Source organism: Dermochelys coriacea, chromosome 1 (genome assembly GCF_009764565.3).
Source record: "Dermochelys coriacea isolate rDerCor1 chromosome 1, rDerCor1.pri.v4, whole genome shotgun sequence".
NCBI lineage: Eukaryota > Metazoa > Chordata > Testudines > Dermochelyidae > Dermochelys > Dermochelys coriacea.
In genome coordinates this window covers 70,922,779-70,943,852 of record NC_050068.2, presented here as the reverse complement: position 1 = coordinate 70,943,852, position 21,074 = coordinate 70,922,779, and the positions used below count along the sequence as shown (strand labels likewise).

General features: G+C 40.2%; 1 long non-coding RNA gene across 1 annotated transcript; it reads left to right on the top strand.

Moving 5' to 3' along the window:
* Positions 1–5,687: 5,687 nt before the first annotated feature.
* Positions 5,688–20,200, top strand: LOC122457958. Its single transcript, XR_006277752.1, has 3 exons — positions 5,688–5,697; positions 8,393–8,403; positions 20,035–20,200. It is a non-coding gene; the product is annotated as an uncharacterized LOC122457958 (long non-coding RNA).
* Positions 20,201–21,074: the final 874 nt, after the last annotated feature.

Below are 21,074 nucleotides of genomic sequence, written 5' to 3'. Positions count from 1 at the left end.
TGTATATTGCTAACTCTTTTATGTGCATTTGAATGCATTTTGGGAAGAGTTGAAGGTAAGTGTGGAGTGAAAAGTTCCTTTGCATGTTGTAAGAGGCCGAAGGGGGAGGAAGGGCGAAAAGAACAGGTTAACTCAATGATCCAGCTAGGCCTGAAGATAAAGAATGAAACTACCATCAGCCCAAAGCCAGCGCACACAAACAAGCTCTCTCCTGCCCAAAAGCCAGAAGTCTGTATCTCAACCAGGCCAGCTGGGAGAAAAGAAAGTTGAGCCAGACAGAACTGAGAGAGTGGCAAAACTAGCAAGACTGTGAAGGTCAGCTAGTGGGAACATAACAGTTTTGTGACCCTGAAGCCAGTGTGTTTTGGAGAAGCTAAGGAAGCCACAGAAAGCCGGTTTGGACTGGTACCGAGAGCATGGGGATAGAGGTCTCTGGACAAAATGCCCCCAGAAGAACCCAGGACTTAAAACCCTCCCAAGTTCTAAAGCAAGTCAGAAATCAACAGTGGACCCTAGACGACCTGTGCACAGGACAGAACTCTCTTCTTCCCTTCCCCCTCTTCTTCTTATGTTACACCCAAACTTGACAAGCCTTGGGTTGTGTATGTGTGAGTATGAAAGCGGGTTAGGGATTGGGCACTAACGCTTTCTTCCTTCCTTTGAGCGATGTGCAGAGCACTGAGCACTCACCGCTGTTATTTAATTAATAAAGCTTTAAACTTAGTCATTTGGTGTGCTCTTTCATCTCCTCCCCTAACGATCCTGCAGCCTCAGCCTGATCACCTGAAGCCCCAGGCATATTGGTAACATAAATCTGTCACACTTCCCAACATAGGAAGATCCTCTGGTGGCGTACAGTGAGCATAGTGGATTTTTCCCCACATCTTCCTGATAGCGGAGAGGACATGGCCAAGACTTTTTTATCCTACACATTTTTGGCTACAGTATCAGTCCCTTAGGACTACTGTCAACCTTCTGGCTACTCTTAGTATTCTAGGGCTCTAGCCTAATACACTAACAATCCAGGATCAGGGAAGCATAAAAGTCAGCTTCACAACTCCCACTTGAGCTGTGCTGTGTGCACCTCAGTCATAGCTGAGGTATTGGTCTGAGCCATGATATTTATCTTAAATTTTCCTTATTACAGTATAACTAAATGGAAACTTATAGAAGCACATCAACGAATGTACCAGTTACTATATCACCACTCTGATCTGACACTGCTGCAATATGAATGCATAACTGATCGTCCAGATGTTAATTATCATCAACAGCTAAAATTATTCTGCTTATTAAAATACCATTGCCCTTTACTTTAGAGCATGCTAATTTTTCTTGTAACAAATTGGACATTTTTGAAAATTATAATCATCCTACATCAAAAAATGATTTGGAAACCCCATATATAAACTGTAATTCCAAAAAGTATTAGAATAGATGGGTACAATGGTTAATAATGGAATTCTAATTTTAAAAGTCCATTTGTGCTAAGTATATCATTATTACTTCACAATCTAAAAATTAAAATGTATTTTATGTTATCTCTTAATAATTTGCATTTAAAATTAGATAACACACTATGCATAGTTAACATAGATGAACATATTTAACCTCTATATACTCAATGTGTTTTGCAGCTGCCTAATCAAAACATGTTCCAGATATATAATTAAATACAATTATAAAATAATTAAATAGCTCTCTTTATTATATATTGATAACAACAGAACCCTGTGTGGCCTATCAACAACTACAAAACATATCCATACCTAAATGAGAATCTGATGTTTATTACTCTCTGAAATAGCTATTATTGAAGAAGATTAACTTAATAGAAAATCATCTGCTCAGCATATTAATAAATAAAAATAATCAGCTAACACTGCAATAGGATATGCCTTTTTTCTAAATAGATGTCCTTTAGAAATTTCCTATTCTCCAGACATATACAGGAGGCTCAATATTACTTATGTAAATGTGATGAAATTCAAAGCACAAGAGTGCACTGTTATTCTGGAAAAAATATCATGTTTAGTTTAATAGAAACCTTTCAAGGCTGGACTATTTTTAACACATAGTATAAAAAAAGAAGTAAAGGGACAAACTTTGCATATGATTCATATATAGATATATAGATATATAGATATATATATATGGTACAAACATAGGGTTAACTTCAACTCTCATATAATCCCATTAAAGTCAATGGGATTTCATTAAGAATGAATTTGACCCCCCAGAATTTACAGAATATAACAGGATTACCAGTGCACTTGATGGGAAGAGTCAAGACAAATATCATTTTACATAAATCTACATTATGGGTAAAAGGTCGCTTGTTAAGATCCACATCTACCATGATATCAGCAAGAAATTAGCAACATTTTATGGCATGCAGGATAGATAATTTAGGGTCAGAAGGTATTTGCTATTTGATAAAAAGGGATACATTCTGAATATATTTATACATCTCTAACTCTTATCTATTTCTTGCATTTGATCCTGCAATCAGATCCATGCAGCAGGACCGTTTGCTCCCTCAAAAAGCCCCACTTCAGCAGGTGAGTATTGTAGTTGTAAGAATTCTTGATAGAGATCTTGTAGGTGTTTGTCTCTGTCTGAGGGGTTGCTGAAGTGAAGAAACAGATTGACAGAGCCAGAACACCCAGAAGTCACCTACTACAGGACAGGCCCAACAAAGAAAATAACAGAACGCCACTAGCCATCACCTTCAGCCCCCAACTAAAACCTCTCCAACGCATCAAGGATCTACAACCTATCCTGAAGGAAGACCCATCACTCTCACAGATCTTGGGAAACAGGCCAGTCCTTGCTTATAGACAGCCCCCCAACCTGAAGCAAATACTCACCAGTAACCACACACAGAAACACTAACCCAGTAACCTATCCTTGAAAAAAAGCCCATTGCCAACTGTGTCCACATATCTATTCAGGGGACACCATCAGAGGGCCTAATCACATCAGCCACACTATCAGAGGCTCATTCACTTGCGCATATACCAATGTGATATATGCCATCATGTGCCAGCAATGCCCCTCTGCCATGTACATTGGTCAAACTGGACAGTCTCTACGTAAAAGAATAAATGGACACAAATCAGACATCAAGAATTATAACATTCAAAAACCAGTTGGAGAACACTTCAATCTCTCTGGTCACTCAAATACAGACTTTAAAGTGGCTATCCTTCAACAAAAAAGCTTCAAAAACAGACTCCAACGAGAGACTGCTGAATTGGAATTAATTTGCAAACTGGATACAATTAATTTAGGCTTGAATAGAGACTGGGAATGGATGTGTCATTACACAAAGTAAAACTATTTCCCCATGTTATTCCCTCCCCACCCCCCGCTGTTCCTCAGACGTTCTTGTCAACTATTGGAAATGGCCCACCTTGATTATCACTATAAAAGGTTTTCTTCCTCCCCCCACCTCCTGCTGGTAATAGCTGATCTTAAGTGATCACTCTCCTTACAGTGTGCATAGTAACATCTGTTGTTTTATGTTCTCTGTGTATATAAATCATCTCCCCACTGTATTTTCCACTGAATGCATCCGATAAAGTGAACTGTAGCTCACGAAAGCTTATGCTCAAATAAATTTGTTAGTCTCTAAGGTGCCACAAGTACTCCTTTTCTTTTTGCGAATATAGATTAGCACGGCTGCTACTCTGAAACCTACTTGGTACAGGCCAGCCCACCTGCGTGTTAGAGGGCCTAATAGCAGCTGCTCTCCTTTCCACACACCCCCACTCATGTAGCCTACACAGGAGAGTATGGGGGCTCTTTATATCCGATGCATGGGCACATAATAAGGCTCACAATTGAGCGCTATATGTGTTTATACATTGCCTAGCACAATGGAGGCCCAATCTCAGTTTGGGCCTCTAAGTGTTACTGTAATGCATGCAAAATAACTAATAATATTTGTATTTCAGTAGCTAACAGAGGGTCCAAGCAGATTGGAATAGTAGTCACTGCTCTTCCATATCTCCTACATGTAGTTTTGTATCCTCTGGCTGGTACAGAGCCACTCCGAGGATGTACAGGTGATACACAGAAACTGTTATGCAGGTGATCAGTCCACCCACTAGGCACAAGGATAAAGTGGCACTTTACAGTAGGACCTCTTTTGATGGATTCCTTTTCCTCTCCTTCTGTAACTCACAGAATGTATTAATCATGGGATTTACCTATGCATTTACTCTCCATGTACACTTTTACCTTTATTTTAAACACTCTGATGAAGCTCTCCATTGTTAAAGAAAATTTAGTTACCTTCACATCACTGCTTAAACTGATCAAATATGCAAAACGGATTGGGGTAGCACTTTATAGATTAGGGGTCTAGGCCATACCCTTTAAGGGGTCTTGTCAAGCTTAGGAACAACCAAAATGCATTTCAGTTCTTTTCTGATGCCCTTTCTGTAGTTCTTAAACATTCCATAGAGCATTATCTTCTGTCATCATAAAAACAGCTACATGGGGAACCTTGTTTGCAGTCCCTATAGATGGGAATACAGAGCTAACTTCTCACCCCACTATTGATTATTCCTCCAATTCAGCTTTAGGCAAGCTTTTCCTGTCCTTGCCCAAGCTCTGTCTACTGAGTTGGCAGAGGACTGCAGTGAGTAGAGATGCCAATGTGGCACTTTTTCAGAAGCAATACATTTAATTTAAAAAGGAAAAGAAGTGAAAAGTGCACAAACAGTGTCCTGATCCTTTGAAGTCAATGGGAATTTTTCCGTTGATTTCAGTGTGTTTTGGATCAGCTCTCTGGGCCAGTTGGAAATGCTGGATGTCCAAGTGTGAATAAACTTATACGAGTAACACAAGATTTCTTTTTTTCCCTAATACCACGATCCATTTATGTGAGGAGTGAGGGGGAGGGAGGAAAGGGAGATGACAGGGGAAAGGAGAGAACAGGAGGGAGTGCATTCTATTTTTGATCATTTTCACTGCTTCTGCTAGTTTTACATGTAAAACAGCTTGCATCCCTCCAAGTTTGCTTCAGAGTTTTTGTGTTTAAAAAGGGAATCACATGGGTTTCCATCTTCTGAAGACAGAAAGGCTTGCACATGTTGGAATACAGTTGAAAGGTGACAGGTTTAAACAGTCCTTGCTGCCAGTGACCAATTTGACCTAAATAGAAAAAGCTAAAGGAATTACATAATAAACTGGAGAGGGTGAGGCATGAGAATGAAAGCCGCTGGGGATTTGTTCTTCTTATGTTAATAGATATATTGCTAAAAGGGGATTTATTAAATGTGTCTGTTTAAATGTAAGTGGTTTGAATTTCTCCTCTCACTGACTCTGGTGTAAATCAGGAGTAACTCCACTGAAGTTGCTGCAGTTATGTTACTGTAAAACCAGTGGAAGTGAGTGTAGAATAACACTGGGTGTCTTTGATTTGTCTGTCACCATTTTTTAAACAATTCCATGAGTAGGATTCCAGATGAGATGAAACTGGTCATTCCCTTGGGGCAAATAAAAATTAGTACCAGTGAACAGAGGGTGGCTGTTTTATTTATATCAAACAGGAAGAGAAACCCATGTAATGAGAAGTTTCTAAAAATAATTCCACTTTCTCATGTTCTCTTCAGCAGCTGGAAAAAAAAAAAGCCTTAGCTAGAGGATTTCACAAAGACTATCAAGATTTCCCTGAGCTTGGCAAAAGTGACTGTTAAATCCAGGGACATGTGGAAGTTACTATGTCCTAGAGACAAAATCCAATCAACTGCAATCAATCCTTTCAATTGTGTAATAAAGTGTTGAGAAGATGATGCTTTGCCATCTGAAAGTGACATTGTTTTTCATTAAATAATGAAGCCGTCATTGTCACAGTAAACCAATGTCAAATAACTGAGTAAGGACAATGCTTCATCTATCATTATTTTTAGTTACTGCATTTTACATTTTTGAAGGGCTCAGTATGGTGAACAACATTATACATAAACCACAGCACTTGTAATGTTGCAACAAATTTACTTTGGCAATGAGAAAATGATTTACTCTGCTCTCATGTTCATTTGCATTTTCATATTTCATAAGTGATTAAATGTTACAAAAATTACCCTCTTTTCTATTTTTGGTTTAAAAGCTGTCTTAAAGAGACAGGTGAAAACGCCGGAATATACAGTGAGGCACACAAGAGAGCAATTACAAGTTAAATGAGACTGAAAAGCTCGGAAGGTATGAGAGATACCAGTACTGTTGTGATTTCCCTGGGAGCCCATAAGAAGCCTTGTAGAATCAACTCCATCTATCTGTTGTAGGTAAATGTCTGTTATTGCAGTGGTGAGTGGAAGAATGGGCTAGCATCCTCGAGTATGTACCTATTGGATCCAGGAGGATTTGTACTTAGGATGGTTAGCTTGACCTCAATCGATGCTGCCCATGCTTCTGCAACTACACTACTATTTTTTTGCAAGGTAGCATGAAAGTGTATACTCAGGCTGAGAATCACATCCTCAGTCCAGAAGCACAGATAGCCTAAGAGAGAATATTTGGGGCAGGAGTGGTGAGGCCATACCATAGCCTTCTGTCATGATACTCTCCCTTGCTAGCTATGTTGATATCCACACAGGAGTTAATGAGACTCCAAGCACTGTTGACATCTAATCGCTATTTAAACCCATTTTAGAGAAAAGGGAATTGCACAGGAAAAATGGAGTAGTCATCTGGGTTTGGAACTTCCACCCACATGGTGGCTTGGACATTGTCCTCTATTTCAATAGCACCAATTAGGAGATGGTGGAGGGGAAGAACAAATGACGCACCCTTCCAAAGTTTTTGCGCTTGCTTGAAGTTCCACAGGCTGCAGAGTTGCGGGGGGAGGGGAATGGCCCTGTCAAGGTTTCTTCCCCACTCTGAACTCTAGGGTACAGATGTGGGGACCTGCATGAAAGACCCCCTAAGTTTATTCTTACCAACTTAAGTTAAAACTTCCCCAAGGTACAAACTTTGCCTTGTCCTTGAACCCTATGCTGCCACCACCAAGCATGTTAAACAAAGAACAGGGAAAGAGCTCACTTGGAGATGTCTTCCCCCAAAATATTCCCCCAAACCCTACATCCCCTTTCCTGGGGAAGGCTTGATAAAAATCCTCACCAATTTGTACAAGTGAACACAGACCCAAACCTTTGGATCTTAAGAACAAAAATCAGGATGGTAAATACCTTACAGGGTAATCAGATTCAAAATATAGAGAATCCCTCTAGGCAAAACCGTAAGTTACAAAAAGACAGAAAAACAGGAATATATATTCCATTCAGCACAGCTTATTTTACCAGCCATTTAACAGAAGGAAATCTAACGGATTTCTAGCTAGATTACTAACAGAAGTTCTGAGACTGCATTCCTGATCTGTTCCCGGCAAAAGCATCACACAGACAGACAGACCCTTTGTTCCCCCCGCTCCCGATTTGAAAGTATCTGGTCTCCTCATTGGTCATTTTGGTCAGGTGCCAGCAAGGTTATCTTAGCTTCTTAACCCTTTACACGTGAAAGGGTTTTGCCTCTGGCCAGGAGGGATTTTATAGCACTGTATACAGAAAGGTGGTTACCCTTCCCTTTATTTTTATGACAGGCCCAATCACTTTTAAGCAGTGGTCCAGTTACAAAATTACTATGCTTGCTGCCCTACTGATGGAAGGGTGGCCAGGCCAAATTTCTGTGAGTGGTGTTAGGGCCTGGAGTATGGGTGCGCTGTTCTTGAGTAACGGAGGGCAGGGGAGTCTGCTGAGAACTCGACCTCTAGCAGCACTGGCTTATGGACTGTGTGGGTGTAACATTCCCCTCTGGTGTTGTCTGGACCGGTGATCTGCTAGGCCACTCCAATTCTTGACTCTGCTTTGCGGTGAGAACCCCCACTCCTGGGCTGTTCACGCACAGCCTCTGGCATGTAAGCTGTTCCCAGCTACTTGCAAGCAAACAGCATTAGTCAATATCACCGGTCCCAGACACAACACAGGGAACCTTTGTCTTGCAGTGTCCAGGAATGCCCGCTGGATGCTGCAAGCTCATATAAGTTTGTCAATTTAAAAAAAAGAAATTGATATGTACCAGGCTTGTTCTCCCAAGGGGAGTCTCTGACATGCTGCAAACCAAACACACTGCTTCAGGCAGAATTTATTAACAAAAAGGTAGATTTAAGTGATTATAAGTCAAAGCATAACAAGTCAGATTTGGTCAAATGAAATAAAAGCAAAACACATTCTAAGCTGATCTGAACACTTTCAATGCCCTTACAAACTTAGATGCTTCTCACCACAGGCTGACTGGTTACTTTTCGATCAGCCTCTCCCCTTTGATCAGCGTTTCAGTCGCTTGATGGTGGTGGTGTCTGTAGATGTAGATGGAAGAGAGAGAGCATGGCAAAATGTCTCTCCCTTTTATCATGTCCTTTCTTTCCTCCTGGCTTCCCCCCACCACCTTCTTCAGAGTCAGGTGAGCATTACCTCATCGCAGTCCCAAACTGCCCAAAGGAAGGGGGTGACTCCATTGAGGGTCTAACAGATTCTTTTGTTGCTGCCTAAGCCAGTGTCCATTCTTCCTTGAGGCTGGGCTGGGTTTGTCCCTGCCCTGATGCGGTGTGAACTGCCTCTCTGTTCTTGGAGAGTTTTTGCATGGGCTTGCTTTAAGCAATGAGGATACATTTTCAGCTTCATAACTATATACATGAAATTATAAACTATAACCTTACTATAACATTACTGTAACAATTATCATAACATCACTATAGCAACCATGCTCAGTACATTATGAGCCTTCTGAAGGCATTTTATAAAGATGAACATGGGGTATAAGTTGTTTCCCAAGCATCACAGTGGGTAAGAGAGTGGAGACTCCCCATCCCAGAGGAATGAGTGGAGAGCAGAACGTAGTCACTCCTGGGGACTGGGGGCAGGGACTGTAATTTCCATCTTCCCAGAAATATCTGAATTAGTGCCATGGCTCTACTCCCTCTGGGATTAACCCATACCGCTAAAAGGAGCATGTAACAGATCCTTTTTGAAGCAAACCTTGAAGAGTTTTCTGAGTTCCCCACCCTGTAGGCATCACCTCAGAAAGAGATATGATCTGATCCTAGAGGGATTATTTTTTGTCATGTTGGGCTCAATTACAGTTTTGTCACTAACTTTAATGGGAAAAGGACTGAGCCATAAATACTTCTAATATAGTAATAATAATGAATTAAATTATAGAAATACATCATGCAATCAATATTATGAGGAAGTAAGAGCTTCATTGTTAAGCACACACAAGTCAAAAATGACAAAGTTAAAATTGCATGTGCTAGATAATAGCCAGGCCTCTTTCATTACCAGTCTTGCAAGACAGGCTGTGAATATGGCAGGAGATCTTTTGGAGGCCTTGTCTCATTCACTGTATGCCTTTAATGTATTTTTCACTGCATAGCTAAGGCACACAAACACAAGGATCTTCCTTAGCTGCATATGTTATAGATGACATTTTCTAAAATACACAAATACGTTTCAATGGGAGTAGGGTGCCTAACTCCCTTAGGTGCTTTGGAAAATGTTGCCTATCAGTTTAGCAAGAAAAAAAAGATATAGAACATACAGCGGTCAAAGGGCCAGATTTTTAAAAGTATGTGCTTAACTGCCTTAGGCAACTAAATACCTTTAAAACTTTGGCCCAACAAGACCAAATCAGTTTTCATCAATAAAGGATCAAAGTTAATTCTAATTAATGAGAGCTTTACACCTGCTATATTTCAGTTTCCTTTCCTTAGCCGTTTTAGCACTAGAGTTGTGGTCAAAATAAATAAACAAATAAATAAATAAATAAATAAATAAATAACAATTCCTCGTTTTGTAGTAATAATAGTAATGGCTTAGCCATTTGTACTGAATTTTTCCTGAAAAAAAATCACCTTTGATCACAGGCCAAGACTGAATAATTTCAGCCCACGAAGGAATGGTTCAGAAAATATGAACTTTATATATAGGGTCAGGGCAAAGATATGCAACCTTAACTTCAGCACTTACTAGTGATCACAGTGTTAAAGCAATGTATGAGAAAGGAGAATCTGGTCTTATATAGCTATTATTTGTGCTCTAATATTTTTCATCTATGTGATTGTCCAACATTTTATGAATATGTTAATGACTGTAGACATTGTTAATGGCTTTGGTAGATTCAAACACAAAATTGGCTGAAACTTGTCCTTAATGCCTGGTAAAGATATAGCATTATTAAGCACAGTAAGAAATTGCATGAAAGGAAGACTGGCTTTTCCACCATAAATGCTACCAACTATGACAAACAAACAAAAACTGGTAAATATTGATAGCTTCCAAACTCGATTTCCAACAGCATTACATGGGTGAATGTGAAAAGATTTATGAGAAAAAAAGGAAGAAAAAGGCCTGTCTTTTAGCCACACAAACAAAATCAGAGAGAAACTCTGCAAATGGCAATAAGCATCCAGGAGAAAATGAAACAGAAAATACTATAACAAGTTCTGTCTCTTTCTCTTTGTGTCTATCTCTCTACCTGTCAGTCTGTATATAGACCAAGACATCAGCATTATATCTGAACATGATTTCCAATCAAATGATGATTGAGTGTGTTAAAGACCACAGGTTTTAACCAATTTATTATCAATTTAGTAATGGCAGAAAGAAATATACAGAAATTGCAATTTGGCAATAATATAAAATCTCCAAAGGAATCAAGGTGTTTTGTTTTAGATTTCATTTTTATATTTATGAGACTACAGAAATATCTGTAGCTTGGGGGTGGGGGGAAGTAAACAGAATGTCTATTTGTTACTGACAGATTCTGGTTAATCCATAGCCCCAAAGGCTGATAATTAAAGGATTTTAGATGTGTTTCCAGTGAATTCAATTTGACACATTAGAGTTTATAATCCCTGTGACCTCAATTATTGAGTATGAATGATGGCAAGCACTACTAATCCAAATGCCCAGAGTCTTAATTTCTCAATAAAATCCAATACTTAGTTAACTAGCTAAGAATGAAGGTTATCTGAATTGCAATATACCCCATCCTTCATCTTTCAAAATGGAAAAAATGGTCTGTCTATGAAGGTCATTTCTTTTAACAATTTTCATTGCCAGTATTCTGAATTGCAGAGAAGATAAGGCATCAAGATTTTCTTTCTAATCTGCCTGTAAAGAAAAGCGGTAATAAAAAAAATGTTTAAAATGTTCAAAAAAAAAAGGATACCAATTCCATACACTTTCTATTTAGAAATATAAACTTAAAAGAAAAACAATCTGCAGTGAGTGTCAGCAGCTACCCCATATACTTATCTGCTATAATACCTTACATCAGGTAGTTACAGAGGACTATTCAAATAAATGAGGGAGTTGGTTCAATTAACCACTCAAACACTGGGGACCATATCATCCTTATATGGTACGCGATGGTGTTGTTCCAATTTAATTTACTATGCCAATGTATATCATCTGAAGATCTAGCCCTGGGTGTTTAACCAAACTCTTAGCTTGCAAAACTAGTCTGGACATTTCACAATAACCAGGTCCTGTTGACAGATTTTTTCGTATCCCATTTGTCCAGTGTGCCTGAAAGTACCTGAGAATATACAATAGAGTATGGGTCCTCTGTGAATTCCAGGAAAGGGGTCAGGGAGAACAGTGGGGTTGACCCCTACTTTGTGTGGAGGAGCAGATATTTGCATACCGGGGAAGCCCTCTGCTCCTGGATCATGGGGGTGGAGTTGGTATATTCCTCCTATGTATTTACTGTGTAATCGCAGTATATGGCACTTATTACAAGTATATCCTGCTGCTTAGATGGTTCTTACTATGAGATCAATAACTACCATATAAATTATGAATACTGACATTAAATCCATGCCTACTCTGATGTGACTACTAACTTCATGGCTCCTGCTGTGCATGCTCCCTACCGCTGTCCATAGTGCTGATGAGAGTTGTTGAGGGCATCCTATTCACTGACTTCTACTGCCCTTGTACACGGGAAGATGAACCACATACTTCCTTGTTGCTACTAGTCTACACATAATCAGAATATTCAGTGCCTCTGATGGTTGCAGCTCACTACTTCAGTGATAACCCACCTTTTCCCATTCAACTTTCCCCTACTTGTCATAGCTCAATACATGATGAGTCCTCTCATCAGCCCAGATAGGTTGTGACTGGATGTACACTTGACAGGAATGCCTGTGACCCTAGACTGGCTCTTCATGGCTCCTTTATGAAAAGAACTGACCTCTGTGCACACATATACATACATTGGCTTTACTCCTTCTAACTCTTTGCATGACCCCTCACCCTTTCAAATTGTCACCCACTGGCTCTGCATGTAGTGGGATCCCAAAACCTTCCTTTTGGATCTGTGTCTGGGAAATAACCTTCTCCCCAGTTCTCTCATATCATCTTCTGATGGCTCTGTTGATGGCAAGACCACCCTTAGCTCCAACCCAGCTCCTGTTCACTCCATGTACGGAAGGTTTCTCCAGGCTGTTTTGTCTGTGCCCGGCCATTGTTGTCAGCAAAAGTGGAAAATAAGAGGGGGGAATGCTAACTAAATAAATTGTTTTAAAGTGCGTGGGAATCCACCTCCTTGCCTATCACTTGGACATTGCTATTTATCACCACAGCTATTGTTCCATACTGCTGAAGTTCACAGCAAGGGTAAGGAGCAGGAGCATAAGGAGCAGGCTATTCCAAAGCCCACTGAATCAATGGAAGTCTTTATATTGACTTCAGTAAAATTTGAATCAGACCAAAAGAACACAATATTGACATTGACTTAACAAGTAAATAATATTGATAATAATAAATAATAGTAATGGTTTCTCTGTTCTGTCATTATATTTATTTCCTGCAGTATACTCATTTAGTAATAAAGCATTGTCTTCCCTATTAACATATTGAAAAATTGAAGGCTTTTGCTTAGATATTGTTGTTTAGAATATAAGGGTAAATCATTTGATATAATTTATTTAGTTTTCTCTCCATGATCTCATTCTGTATATCATTTAAATCTTGCAATTTGTGTGTCTTGTGTTTGTAAATTATTGTTAGTGGCAAGATGCCTCAGGCATCCAAACATGGTTTCTCCCTCTCCCTGCCATGCCCAGGCTGAGTGACCATCAAATAACAACAAGCAAGAAAGAACAAGCAACACAAACACTTTGGAGTGGCGTGAGCATGGAGGGAAAGGTTTGTACCCACCTTTTAATGCAGTCTGCTGTTCTCTCCAGTGTGATCCTCAGCTAGTAATAGAAGTGTGCCTCAGGAGGGGAGGGTGCAAAATGTGCTTAGTGCTTTCATAATCATGGGCTGCTTCCACCCCAGACCATACCCAGGATAAATTAGAGCAGACAGAGAAGTCATCTGCCAACAGCCCCAAGTTGCTGTTACAGTAACCAGAGATCACCAGAGCATAGGGACGTGTCAGTTTTTGGCTCATTTCCCTTAGCTGTGTACTCTATGCCAGCAGAAGAAATGGGAATGCAGAGCTACTTTTTTAGATCCATATCACCCATAGATTCTCGTATGCAGGGCTGCTTTGCACTGATGGAGAAGCATAAAGTTGCCCCACAGGGCTGACAACTGGGGGGTGGCACGCACACATACTACTCATGAAGACTTAATGAAGTCACTTATTTTCTGTGAGATGACTCAAAGGTTGAAAAATAGTTCCATAAACAGGGACAAGAGCTATATGGATTTCTCTCCATTGAGAGAGAGAGTATCTTATCTCAGGTATAAGGTTCACACACATGCGCACACGCACACATGCACACACAGACACACACACTTGTCTCCTGCAAGGGCTGTCAGCCTATACCTCTTTAGGGAATATAGTACCATCCAATATAATAAATATGAATCCTTTGTATTGATTTTTATCAGTTGACACAAGCTATTGACTTTGCTCTTTGTTTTTCTATTAGTTTTACTTTAAATTAATGGCACATGTTTACTACAGAGAATCTATATCTGTTTCAGAGCTTTCTCTGATTTAATACTAGAAACTGAAGAACCTAATACTAGCACAGAGAGCATAATCTGTATCTTTGATTTTGAACATTTTAGTAAGTGTGGTTGGATAATTAACTTGACATCCAGATAAAACTGCCATTTAATCAGCAAGAAAAGCTTGTTTAAGATTTGTTAGGGCGAACATTCTATGTTCAAGATTGGGTTGCAGTTTTGTTATACTGGGTGTAATATATCAAGTATCTATGATACTCTGTTAGTGCCTGTTCAAACTAGCATGTAAGTATATGTTTAATGGCCTATATTCATTCGTTCTTGATCTGCAGTGCTCAGGAAATATGTTCAGCACACCTTAAGTATTGTAGCTTCATACTTGTTTCCCATCCATACTGCAGAGTTTGGAGGGGATTATCCCTTTCTGAGGAAGATTTCCTCTGTGAATTCCTTCAGAGGCAGACTATCACCCTTTTGTAAAGGCTGTGAAGAATTTGCACAATCAGCCAGCACAGCATTGATGAATATATTAGTGTAATTATATTTGGCTATTTTCTCTAAAATTAAAATTGGCCCTTTGGCCAAAATTCAATCCCTTGCACTGTAGGTGGGAAAAGCTGCTTACCTCTCTAACTGGTGTAGTTTTACTGTATAAGAAAGGAGCAAGACACAGGGGGGAAATAATATAGTAGGGGGCACACTCCAGTGCAGATTTGAGCTCTGTGAGACAGGGAGCTTCTGTCAAGCAATGAGCAGAAGGTGAAAGAGTCTGGAGCATGTGTCAGCTTGGGGGAAAGACTAGACTAGAGAAACCACTGCTTTGAGGTCTTCTCCTTCCCAATGGGGGATGGGTAAGGGACTGTGGAACCTGCTCCAACTGTTGGGCTGAAGAAGTCTCTTCAATGTGGCTCCATAACTGTACATGACATACAGAGAAAGAATCTTCCTACTTCTTCCCTTTGCATATGCACATCTGTAGGTTTGGCTACTTGGGCACTGGGCTATGGATTTTGGTCTTTAGAATATTGTTATGTACAAAGTATGTGTGTGTATGCCACATTTTAATACATATTAATATTTGATGCTATTGAACAGTTAGTAAATATGCAGGTTCAGATCCTCAGCGAGTGCAAATCAGAACAGCTCTTTTGAAGTAAGTGACTAATAGGGTACAAGCTCAGTGACTTCAATGCAGGTGTACTGGTTGTGAATCAGAGCTGAATTTGATTCATATGATACATGCATAGCAGCACAACAATTTCCAACCATAACTATTATATCTTTTAAGTGAACGGATAAAGATGGAATATAAGAACCCCCTAAGAGTAGTAGGGAAAAGTGTTGAACTCATTTGGAAAACTGCTTAAAGTTCATTTGAGGTAGAAATAAAAAGCAGTCTGAAATGTTGAACTCTTATTCCCTTTGTTTGAGCAGCTGCACATTGCAAATAAGAAAGGCATATTGATTTTTTTGAAATACATGGTTTTGAAAATAATATTGAAGATTGTAAATATACGCAATTTACAAATATTTGCATTCCATAATTGCTTTCACAAAACACCAGAAAGGTTGAATTACACTAATTCATTTTTCCTTCTGCAAAGAGCAGCAGAATTTTACCTATTGTTTTTTCCCACTATTCAGCAGCATATATGTGATCTCTGATCACACCTCCAGTTACAAAAAAGACTCAAGTGTGAAACAAGCAAATGAACAAAAACATAATAAAGTAAATAAATAACCACAAACTTTAGATAACAGGAAATCCTGAAAGTACTCTGAGCTATGAAAAAGGTCTGTGTGCATTCCATAATGGATTGTTAAGCAGTGCTCGATTTATCATATTTGAATATCTGATTTAGATTTGTAATATAGTAGTTATGAATATATTTTGATGGCATTTAACACAAATTACACACAGCTAGGAAAATAGAAAGTTAGCCCTTTTGTTTTTATTAGACAAAGTACAACTACATGCACAATAAATATTTATTAGTTTTAAAAACTGATGGCATTAGTGACTAAAAAGTGCTTCCTTATGCACAATGATATATGTATGATTCATTTGGAATGACATCTCTTGAAAGCATCATCATTTCATAAAAGCATATCTAAAGTTGAGTAAGAAAAATTCATATGATTGGTTTCTCAGCATATTCTATATTGATTTATGAAGGAATTAATTTGCCATTTAGCTTTTAAAATTGACTATTAATAATTCTTGACATTCAAAAGATAAATTCTCTTTTTTTACAATTAAAACAAATCTTGTGACATTCTCAAAAAATCTGATTCTATGTGTATGTGTATGGATCTTTTTTAAAGACAGAAATGTATTTTTTCAAACTTTATAATGAAAAAACTTTTTGCAATAAGTTTAGAGAGAATATTTCAAATTTCCAATCTGGGTTTTTTCAGAGAAAAGTTTATTTTAAATGGATTAATGCTATTTAAACCACTAATCCTCTACAACATATCATAATCTAAATCAGGGATCAGCAACCTTTGGCCTGCGGCCCACCAGGGTAAGCCACCTGGAGGGCCGGGTCGATTTGTTTACCTGCTGCATCCACAGGTTCTGCTGATCACAGCTCCCACTGGCCACAGTTCACCGCTCCAGGCCAATGGAGGCTGCGAGAAGTGGCAGCCGGCACATCCCTTGGCCTGCGCCGCTTCCCGCAGCCCCCATTGACTTGGAGCGGCAAACTGTGGCCAGTGGGAGCTACAATTGGCCGAACCTAGGATGCGGCAGGTAAACAAATCAACCCAACCCACCAGGGGGCTTACCCTGGTAGGCCATGTGCCAAAGGTTGCAGATCCCTGATCTAAATAAGTGTCATTAAAGTGTCAATTAAAGCATCAAAATTTTATTTAAATCCCAATTTGAAGAAACATTGAATTCTTCTTTGCCACAGTTAGTTTATATTGGCTAATATATAGTAGGATTATTTATTCAAAATAAATTCAGTCTATTAAGAATATTGAGTGACCTTACATAACTTCCATTCATAAATCTGTACTGAAATGATGCTAAAGTGTAAAATTATATATTGTTTTTTCTATATTTTCACTGAAAGGTTTATTTATTTAGACTGTGTTTTAGATAAGACAGAAACTCAATCAAGCTGAATTAAGGAGTGAGGAGCCACCAATTTTGAAAATATCTGCAAGGGAACCACAATACTAAAAGTTGTGGAAACCACAATACTAGAGAATTAGTTCTGAAAGTGAAATTTGAAGAACAGTGTCCTACTGCCATGATCAAAATGATTTGCCCAAAAACTCACAATAGAGGCATCAGACAAAAACACTGATAGAACAGGCAAAAGAACACATAAGCGTATTACTGAGCAGTAAAATAACTAGTCAGAAAGGAAACCTTTTGCTAATTGGGAAAAATGTGAAGCCTCAAGCGTTCTGTAAAATTTCAATTCCAGAGCTGTCAGTTATGTGGAGCCTGGATGACATCTGTCAAAAAAAAGGTGAATTTCTAATTTATTTTAATAGAAAGATGAAGTTGTAAAGGTTCATGCCATGAATTTCTAAAACTATACCCCCACTACTCAAGTTGACTTGAGTCTTTTAAACAGCAACCTAAAAAGACTTCTAGTAAACCACACCTCCTGTGAGCACCAATGGATGATGAGATAAAGAAAACGTTGTAAGCCTTCTGCCATCTGTTTAATGACAACTCTGATAGCTAAAATGGAAAATGCAATACTGAATAGAAAGCACATCAACCTGCTTGACCCTTTGTACTTGCTGAAAGATGACATGCAGGGAAGACCATGGCAATTCCAAATGTGTTTAATTAATTGTTTTTTCTTATTGTTATTTGACAGTGCTTAGCGCTCTCCTCTCCCAGACAACAGTGGGAAATCTGCATTGCAACACCTTAATAAATAGCAACATACCAAACAAAGTGCCTGCTAGTGACAGTGTTACTGACGAAGACTGACTGCCTCTTTATTAGCAACTTTGAGAAGATTAGAAACAAAAGTTTGTCCTCAAATCTACAGTCTAGAACTTAGATTCATAAAATGATATGAAAGAAGAACGGCGAACAGCAGAGAGGTTAACAGAGGGAGTTTACCTGGGATCTATCTGAGAGGAGGTACGCTAAGTGCTGCATTAGGGGGGCTGTGTTGTTGAGTATCTGAGTGTCTGTTGTGGGGACAGTTTGTCAGTTGACCATGTGCTTGATTGTTTGAAAAGTGTGAATTGGGAGTGCTTTGTTCCAGGTGAGCCTTGAATGGTCCTGACTGTTATAAAAAAACAGTCAACTGTGAAGCAGCTGAGCAGAGAACAGCAGAGAGGCTAGCAGAGGGAGTTTGCCTGGGAGTTCACCTGGGGAGAGCCCACTGAGGTTTACATCTTGAAGGCTTCTCTGAGTAGTTACTACAACTCCTGAGGAAGCTCGTAGAAGGAAGGTAATATGGATGGTGAACATTCAGCTGTTGTTACCTGCACAGGATGTGCCATGTTTGTCTTTCTTCCACAGGACAGAAGTGACTTTTTCTGTACAAAGTGCAAGCTGGTCTCCATATTGGAAGAGAAGGTTCAAGGTCTAGAGAAACAAGTATCTATCCTGCATTGCATAAGACAAACTGAAGATTTCCTGGACACACATCAGGATATGCTTCTATGGACACAACATTCTGAAGATTCAGAGCAGGCTGCGCAGCGGGGACTGAAGGATGGTGAAGAAATTTGGCAGCATGTGACCTCCAGAAGAAGAAAGGGGAGTGTCCATGTACCAGCAATGCAGATACAGGTAAGCAACCATTTTCATGTTCTCTCCACAGGTACTAATGTGGAGAGTGGACTAGATGATACATCTGATAGAAGGAAACAGAAGGAGACTCCACCGATTGGAAGGCATGAGATGCACTGTCCTAGGGATGGGGGTTCCACGACCATCGCTCCCAAGAGAAGAAGGTGGGTGGTAGTGGTCGGGGACTCCCTCCTCAGGGGGACTGAGTCATCTATCTGCCACCCCAACCAGGAAAACTGAGAAATCTGTTGCTTGCCAGGAGCTAGGAGTCACAATGTGACGGAGAGACTGCCAAGACTCATCAAGCCCTTGGATCGCTACCCCTTCCTGCTTCTCCACATGGGCACCAATGATACTGCCAAGAATGACCTTGAACAGATCACTGCAGACTACGTGGCTCTGGGAAGAAGGATAAAGGAGTTTGAGGTGCAAGTAGTGTTCTCATCCATCCTCTCTGTGGAAGGAAAACGCCCAGGTAGAGACCGTTGAATCGTGGAAGTCAAAAAATGGCTAGGCAGGTGGTGTTGGAGAGAAGGTTTTGGATTCTTTCACCATGGGATGGTGTTCCAAGAAGGAGGAGTGCTAGGCAGAGATGGACTCCACCTAACAAAGAGAGGGAAGAGCATCTTCGTAAGCAGGCTGGCTAACCTAGTGACGAGGGCTTTAAACTAGGTTCACCGGGGGAAGGAGACCAAAGCCCTGAGGTAAGTGGGGAAGTGGGATACCGGGAGGAAGCACAAGCAGGAGAATGCAAGAGGGGAGGGCTCCTGTCTCATACTGAGAAAGAGGGATGATCGGCGAGTTATCTCAAGTGCCTATACACAAATGCAAGAACCCTGGGAAACAAGCACGGAGAACTGGAAGTCCTGGCACAGTCAAGGAATTATGATGTGACTGAAATAACAGAGACTTGGTAGGATAACTCACATGACTGGAGTACTGTCTTGGATGGATATAAACTATTCAGGAAGGACAGGCAGGGCAGAAAAGGTGGGGTAGTTTCACTGTATGTATGAGAGCAGTATGACTGCTCAGAGCTCCGGTATGAAACTGCAGAAAAACCTGAGAGTCTCTGGATTAAGTATAGAAGTGTGACCAACAAGGGTGATGTCATGGTGGGAGTCTGCTATAGACCACCGTATCAGAGGGATGACGTGGATGAGGCTTTCTTCTTGCAACTAATGGAAGTTACTAGATCACAGGCCCTGGTTCTCATGGGAGACTTCAATCACCCTGATATCTGCTGGGAGAGCAATACAGCGGTGCTCAGACAATCCAGGATTTTTTGGAAAGGGTAGGAGATAATTTTCTGCTGCAAGTGCTGGAGGAACCAACTAGGGGCAGAGCTCTTCTTGACCTGCTGCTCACAAACCGGGAAGAATTAGTAGGGGAAGCAAAAGTGGATGGGAATCTGGGAGGCAGTGACCATGAGATGGTCGAGTTCAGGATCCTGACACAAGGAAGAAAGGAGAGCAGCAGAATACGGACTCTGGACTTCAGAAAAGCAGACTTTGACTCCCTCAGGGAACTGATGGGCAGGATCCTCAGGAGAATAACATGAGGGGAAAAGGAGTCCAGGAAAGCTGGCTGTATTTTAAAGAATCCTTATTGAGGTTACAGGGACAAACCGTCTCGATGTGTAGAAAGAATAATATGGCAGGCGACCAGCTTGGCTTAACAGTGAAATCCTTGCTGATCTTAAACACAAAAAAGAAGCTTACAAGAAGTGGAAGATTGGACAAATGACCAGGGAGGAGTATAAAAATATTGTTCAGGCATGCAGGAGTGAAATCAGGAAGTCTCACACTTGAAGTTGCAGCTAGCAAGAGACGTTAAGAGTAACAAGAAGGGTTTCTTCGCATATGTTAGCAACAAGAAAAAAAGTCAAGTAAAGTGTGGGCCCCTTACTGAATGAGGGAGGCAACCTAGTGACAGAGGATGTGGAAAAAACTAATGTACTCAATGCTTTTTTGCCTCTGTCTTCAGCTCCCAGACTACTGCACTGGGCAGCACAGCATGGGGAGGAGGTGACCAGCCCTCTGTGGAGAAAGAAGTGGCTCGGGACTATATAGAAAGCTGGATGAGCACAAGTCTATGGGGCCAAATGAGCTGCATCCAAGAGTGCTAAAGGAGTTGGCGGATGTAATTGCAGAGCCATTGGCCATTATCTTTCAAAACTCATGGCGATCGGGAAAGGTCCTGGACAACTGGAAAAAAGCTGATGTAGTGCCCATCTTTTAAAAAATGGAAGAAGGAGGATCCTGGGAACTACAGGCCAGTCAGCCTCACCTCAGTCCCTG